Source organism: Zootoca vivipara, chromosome 3, assembly GCF_963506605.1.
Source record: "Zootoca vivipara chromosome 3, rZooViv1.1, whole genome shotgun sequence".
In the NCBI taxonomy this organism is placed as follows: domain Eukaryota; kingdom Metazoa; phylum Chordata; class Lepidosauria; order Squamata; family Lacertidae; genus Zootoca; species Zootoca vivipara.
This window is the reverse complement of record NC_083278.1, coordinates 7,582,762-7,589,954: the sequence shown is the minus strand read 5'-3', so window position 1 is coordinate 7,589,954 and position 7,193 is coordinate 7,582,762. Positions and strand designations below refer to the sequence as shown.

Below are 7,193 nucleotides of genomic sequence, written 5' to 3'. Positions count from 1 at the left end.
TTTCCAGAGCTTGGCTTTTATTTTTTTAATCATGCCTTGATTAGTTTGCCCCATTGTTCATTGTTTGCATGTGTACTGAACACACAGGATTTTTAATTGACTATCTGAAATGAATTACTGACGGCGATTTGGCTACATTATATTCAGTTCTGTAATCAAACAAATTTTGCTGTCAAACAAAAAAGATCAATGTTATTGTTAATTGTCCTACTTGATGAATTAAATAGAGTATTATTCACCCTTTCTAATTAAACTATCAAGAAAAAACATACATAACACTTCAAGAATGGGCTACTCTTTTATTCACAGCTGTTGGCAAACACTGTACATCTGATTTGTGATTAAGATACAAAGAAGGAACAATTATAGTCAGATTAATTGAACAAACAAAAAGGATCTGGGGACAAAGGGTGAAAAAATAAGATGGGCATTGCATTAAAATGCACAAGAGAGAGAATATCATTTCCTATGTATGCCTCGCAGAATAAAAATGTTTAGCACCCAAGTTCTGGAAAAGCCCAAGAAAACTTAAAAGCAATTTCATTGAAGGACTTTTCTCTGTGATCATTGTAGCCGAGAATAAATATGGACTTAGGTAGCATTTGAAAAGCAAGGACACTGCTCATTATCAATTTAGCACAGGATAGTCCTGTTCTCTTTTTGTACATAAAACATCATTTTCTTCTTCTTTCCTTTTCTAAATTTGCATAAGAAGCTTTTGTGGTTTGGAATATGCATTTGTCATTGTAGAGAACCTGCGTTGCTCACTGTGTGTACGTAATAGATATCTGTACTTTAGAGAAAGATGGAAGAAAAATGCTAAATTACTAGATGCAATTCGAGTAAAGCACACATGCGAATTGGAAAAGGCATGAATATCTAGCATATGGAGAAAACCCACACAAAGGGTTGGCATTTTCCATTGAGGGTCTTGCTGTTTCAGTACCCGTGAAGCACATTCCTTGTTGCCATGCCTTGACTAGACAGTGTTATGCTTAGGCTGAAGAGTGGCAGTAGCTGATTTCATTGAGGCTGAAAGTTGTGTATCCTTTGAGCATTGCAGGAATTATAGCTTAATCCAGGACTGGTAGCAGATCCAGTACTGAGAAGAGGAACATGTAGGGAAGTTTTGTTAATGTTGTTGTTGAACAGAACATCCCTATTTTCATCGAAGAAATGTTGGAGGGTATGCCCCCCCAAAATAGAATATAGGTTTTTGTTTGTGGTTTACTGTGGCTCCTTCAGGCTGCTCTTCTAAGGCAGAGCTGAAAAAGTAAGTTCCTACAGAGATTTAGCTCCAGGAACACAATGCCTTTGCTGTGCCCTTATTAAAGTTTTAGCCAGATGCTTTGAAGTAAGTGGGTGGTGGTACTTATCTTCTCCTCGCATAGCTGCCTAACTTGCTTCCGTTTTGAGGCCTCCTTTTCCCAGTTATGGGATGGCTCTGAAATGCAATCAATACACAAAATACTTAATTAACCAAGACTTTTACCTTTGGAAAATTATTGCTTGCTCTGTTACCTTAACAGTGCTTAGCACTACAGTATCTCACACCATTTTCAAGTCTTATGTTCCGCCGGGTGTGTTTTTCACTTGTAGTGGCCGAGGCTGTTTCCTCTAATGGCTGAAGAAATGGAACATTACACCATTTAACGGTGTGGGTCACATTAATCACAGAGGATTCTTTTAATGTCTCAGAAGTAACTGTCAGACTGGACATACTGAATCTATTTAAACTAAAGCATGCCATTTTTTATCTACAGTGATCTTTAATTCACATAAAAGGGTCAAGAAAATGTGATTAAGTGACAGTTTTAAAATGTACTATAATATTAAATAGCTTGATTAAGTGACAACTATAAAATGTAATACAATATTAAGTATCTGGCTATGTCCCAAAAGAACTTTAAAGTATTTTAAATGGTTTGGGAATTTTCTAACCCATTTGGAGCTACAAAAGAATAATTTTCATAAATAAAAACATGGGAACCCTCCCCAAAATGTGCATATGTACTCAGAACACCACCCTAAACATCAGATCATGTATTGTCAAGCAACGTCTAAACTAATTTCAAGTATTATTATTATTCAAGTATTATTATTCCCCATATGCAGCCGGAATGAATTCTAAGTCTGTATAATTTGCAGTGGCAAATTCACCCTGTTACCTTTTGCTCTTACATTCCTCCTTAGCGCCTTTGCAGCTCTCTGCTCTTGCCTCATTTTATTTGCCTCAGTGTTGTACCTTTGCTTTCTCATTTTTAAACAAGTAAAGGTAAAGGTACCCCTGACCATTAGGTCCAGTGGCGGACGATTCTGGGGTTGTGCGCTCATCTCGCTCTATAGGGCAAAGGAGCTGGCGTTTGTCTGCAGACAGTTTTTCTGGGTCATGTGGCCAGCATGACTAAGCCGCTTCTGGTGAACCAGAGCAGTGCACGGAAATGACATTTACCTTCCCGCCAGAGTGGTACCTATTTATCTACTTGCACTTGGATGTGCTTTTGAACCCCGTTGCAGGGATTCAAACTGCCAACCTTCTGATCGGTAAGCTGTAGGCTCAGTGGTTTAGACCACAGTGCCTTCCGCGTCCCTGTTAAACAAGTACACATACTTTATTAGCATTTTCAGCAGAAATGTTATAAAATGAACTCCTCCTCAACTTCCTGTTGGTGCAGAAGCATTGTGTCTTCTGATTCTAGGATTGCCATTTCAGAAAGGATAAAGGGAAAAACTTTCCTCTTTAACCCATGTATCAGACCATGTATGATTATTCTGCAGGAGTTTTATATCTTAAAATGTATTATTATTTTGCAATGCAACCTCGAGTAGGCATTCTGTCTTTGCTGTGAATCTCCATCCTTAAAATCGGTTTGCCTCGTGAAGGATGACTTTATTATTTTTCATGTCTCAATTATGCATGTTACCAGATTGCTGCTGAACAATGGCCCCTTACGGGCATAACATCAAACTGGGGTACACCTTATATACACAATCGCTCAATCACTCGTTGTCCTCTGGTATGTCTGAAAGATGTTTGGAATTTTTTTGCTTCCTAACCAGAGTTCAATTCATTAAAAACGTGTAGGGAACATCAGAAGAACCTTGCTACACCAGGTCACAGTCCCATCTAGTGCAGCATCCTGTTCTCACAGTGACCAACCCTGTGGGAAGCTCTCAAGCAACGTTTGAGTGCGACAATCCTCTTCTCACTTGCAATTCCCAGCAGTTAAGCAGAGACATCCCCTTTTTAAGCCTATTATATTTTAGTATGAACTTTGCTTTGTTCCCAGTACGTTTCCGAGCACAGTTTAAAGTGTTTAAAGTGTTGGTACTGACCTTTAAAGCCCTAAACGGCCTCGGTCCTGTATACCTGAAGGAGCGTCTCCACCCCCATCATTCAGCCCGGACACTGAGATCCAGCACCGAGGGCCTTCTGGCGGTTCCCTCATTGCGAGAGGTGAGGTTGCAGGGAACCAGACAGGGCCTTCTCGGTAGTGGCACCCGCCCTGTGGAACGCCCTCCCAGCAGATGTCAAGACAATAAGTAATTATTTTACTTTTAGAAGACAACTGAAGGCGGCCCTGTTTAGGGAAGTTTTTAATGTTTGATGCTGTACTGTTTTTAATATTCGGTTGGAAGCCGCCCAGAGTGGCTGGGGAAACCCAGCCAGATGGGCGGGGTATAAATTATTATTATTATTATTATTATTATTATTATTATTATTATTCAATAAAGGCAGGATCAAATCATGGTTCACGATCCTCGGTAGCTAACAAACCATGGTACAAACTAACCAGTTTTCTGAGGAGGAATGTGAGCATGAGGTTTGCTATTCTTTAAAGCTTTGTGGGTAAAATACAACAACAACAACCTCAACCACAACAACAACCTTGTAACAGTGACATAATTTTGTGTACTATCTACTCTTTTCCACATTTATCTCCAGCTATATTGCCAGTTCTTGATACCCTGCTTGGTATCATAAAACCTTGTTAGTTGCAAAGCCCCCAATATTGTATAATTGGAAAGTGAAGCATCCCCCAGATATATAGAATTCTGGATAAAAGAGCTATTCATGAGAAGACTGTGTTTTTAAGCAGCATAGGAAATTAGCTTCCTTTGATCACACCCCGTCTCCCTTTTAAAAATATTTATTTCTTTATAACGCATGAAAGGGAGATACAGTGGATCTGGACACAATATCCATCAGCTGTTCCCTTTCCATGAATTTTTCAATAAAGTTGTCTGTTAAATCAAAAATGTGGAGACAGATGCAAAGCTACCCATCAGTTATCTAATGGAGTGAGAGCATAATTAATCAGATATAACACCTAGGAATAATTGGTGCAGAAATGTATTTCCCAAGGTGGCAACATTGGTTTCTTCAGGATGTTGAGTCAACTTGTATTAATCACATCATAAAATTAGTGCCAATTTGTCCTCACAACTTTCGGATTTCTTGCAGGTTACCAGCTTATCATTCAAATGTGCTCTTTCTGATGGGGACGGGGAGAATATTAGGCCAGAGATCAGAAATCACATAGTCAAACAGACAAACTAGCAGGGCAGGGGGAGAGAAAGAAATTCCATCCCTAATGAAAGACAAATTACTCACATGGCTACTGGGATGTAATGTCATTAGAACAGAAAGCACAGGGTCCCCTTGACAGGTATGACAGAATTAGTAATGTGGTTCAAGCTGAATTTAATGCAAAGCAGTGGTATGGATATGCTGTCATGTTAGTTTGTGATCACAACTTTCTGTTTGGGCCTTGTAAGCATACTAACAGCAATGTTGTTGCTATAATGTTGTTCGGTATGGTGAAGATTAGGTCTTAACCTAGTTATAACTTTTGTTTGTCTGCTCTCCTTGCAACCTTCTAGTCTTTGTTGAGAAGCTTCCTTCAACTGTGCCAAGTGGCACTTGGACCCCATGGATTAGCTCAGGCATCCCCAACCTTCAGCCCTCCAGGTGTTTTGGACTACAATTCCCATCACCCCTGACCACTGGTCCTGTTAGCTAGGGATCATGGGAGTTGTAGTTCCAAAACATCTGGAGGGATGCAGGTTGGGGATGCCTGGATTAGCTTAAGGCAGGAGACTGAAGGCTGTAGGACACATATTATAGTACAGAGGTTTTCAACCTTTCTGAGTCCAAGGCTTTCTTGACCAACTGCATTTTTATCTGTGGCACCCCTTTGACTTGTTTACAGGCACTGCATTTCATCATCATCATCATCATCATCATCATCATCATCATCATCATCATCACCATTTTATTTGTATGCCGCCTTTCCATAGTTGAAACTATGCTCCAGGCGGCTTACAACATGACAAGATCTTCATAACTACAAACATAACAGAAGTCATAAACAATAAATAAAACACATCAAAAAGTACACAACCAAATGGAAACAATTTCCACGTAAATCATAAGATCTAAAACGAAAGGTACAACAATAATATCAGTAACAACAGCAGCTCTCTCAACCCCCCCCCCCCCCCGTAAACACTACTCCAGCCCGAGAATCTGTTCAACAGCCTCAGCTTTTGTAGCTGGAGTCAGTCCGCACTCCACTCTGCCGGGCCAGATGGGAAAGGGCCAGCAAGGCAGGGTGCAGGTCTTCCAGGGCTCACAGGCAATGAGATGGTCTCATTTAAAACCACAGGTGAAAATTAAAAACAATTTAAATGCAGCTGCAGTCCTTGTGAAGCCTGTCAAGCCCTGCCCCAGGCCAGGTGGAAAGAGGCAAGGGCAGGGTCCTTCCGGCCTTCAGTAGGCAGTTGTCCTCCTGCCAGGCACCTTTTGCAGGTGTTGTTACCCTCGCTTTCACCATGAGTGGCCACTTCCATTAATCTAATCTAATCTGCACAAACTAAGCTATCTTTTAAGAGGAGGGAGGGAAGGAAGGAGGGACAGAGGCTGGGGCTGCCCATGGCTTCCCCCACCATCATTCAAGGCAGCCCAGGGGGCCACGGCACATCGGTTGAAACCCGCTGTCATAGTATGTACGTTCATCCCATTAGTATCACCATGTTAGGCCAAAGGTTCTCAATGAGCCGGTCTTTTTAACTGATGCCGTTTTTTGAGGGAGGATTAATAATTGAAAGGGGCATGAATTTCTTGTCATTTTTGAAGAAGGGGCGGGGGGCGCAGGGAAGGAATGATATAAAACTGCCCAGCCCAGCTTTCAGCTCTTGTGCAAATGTTTGTCTGTCTTCAGCTAGAACTCCAATAGCAGAAGCAGCAAGATCTTGTTTTTTGGTTTTGTTGTCTGGCTCTGCCTTATCATCAAAGAAATACCTGTTTGTTCCTTTACTATGAGAAATCTCTGGCATATAAAATTCCGCAAAGAATTCTTTGGCCTCTCCTAGTGAAGCAACCTAATGATAATTATAAAGCAACCTAATTATTCCTGGCTAAGATTTTAACCAATGATACTCATGTATCCTATAAGAGGCTTATATTCTTAGGGCACTTCCAAACAACTTGCATACCCCCTGGTATGTTTTCAGAGCAAGTTTTAGGCCACATTTCCAGCGCATTTTCCTTATTTACAAAAGGAAGCAAGTTTGTTGCTCAAGACCTCCCTCTACTTGATTTTATCAATATGTGATTGAATCCCACCCCCAAAATAGCAACTGTACTATAACAACTTTATACTACAGTATATGCTTTACAGATGGAATGCTGAACCATAGTTTAAGTTTCCTATGCAGCCAATTTTGTACTTATATTTTGCTTGCAAATTTACTATATTTTCAATTTTGGCAGCAAAGTAGGCTAAATAAAATGAATGTCTTTCATGCTCGATGCAAAAGAATCAAGCCCAATAAAATCCATTTTTGTTTGTTTGTTTGTCTGTAGCATTTATATTTTGTGTAATATTCAGAAATTTCTAAGTGGTGAGCATAAATGTCAACAAAGAAAAAACATACGAAGTATAACAATATTTAAAATTCATTATAAAAACAGAAAACTACTACATAATTTTGGTAAGCAAGATTTCATTTACAGCATTTTGTGTCAGCTTTTGCAAGAAAAATAACCTCTGTCCTTGAAGGCACCTAAGAATGTTTCTTTAGTTGAATATGGAAGCAGAAAATAATAAAAATGGCATTTAAAATATTTTTTTTGCACAATTTCTCCCCATTTGTGTTTCTTGTGTGCTTGGATTGCATGTTCACTTTTG

At 39.9% G+C, this 7,193-nt stretch overlaps 1 long non-coding RNA gene across 1 annotated transcript in view; it reads right to left on the bottom strand.

Annotated features, from left to right (window-relative positions):
* Window positions 1–285: 285 nt before the first annotated feature.
* The window catches only part of LOC118082575 (uncharacterized), a 28,010-nt gene continuing 21,102 nt past the window's right edge, over window positions 286–7,193 (bottom strand). Inside the window, exon 3 of the long non-coding RNA XR_004692281.2 lies at window positions 286–1,444. This is a non-coding gene — a long non-coding RNA (uncharacterized LOC118082575). The remainder of the gene's footprint in view (window positions 1,445–7,193) is intronic.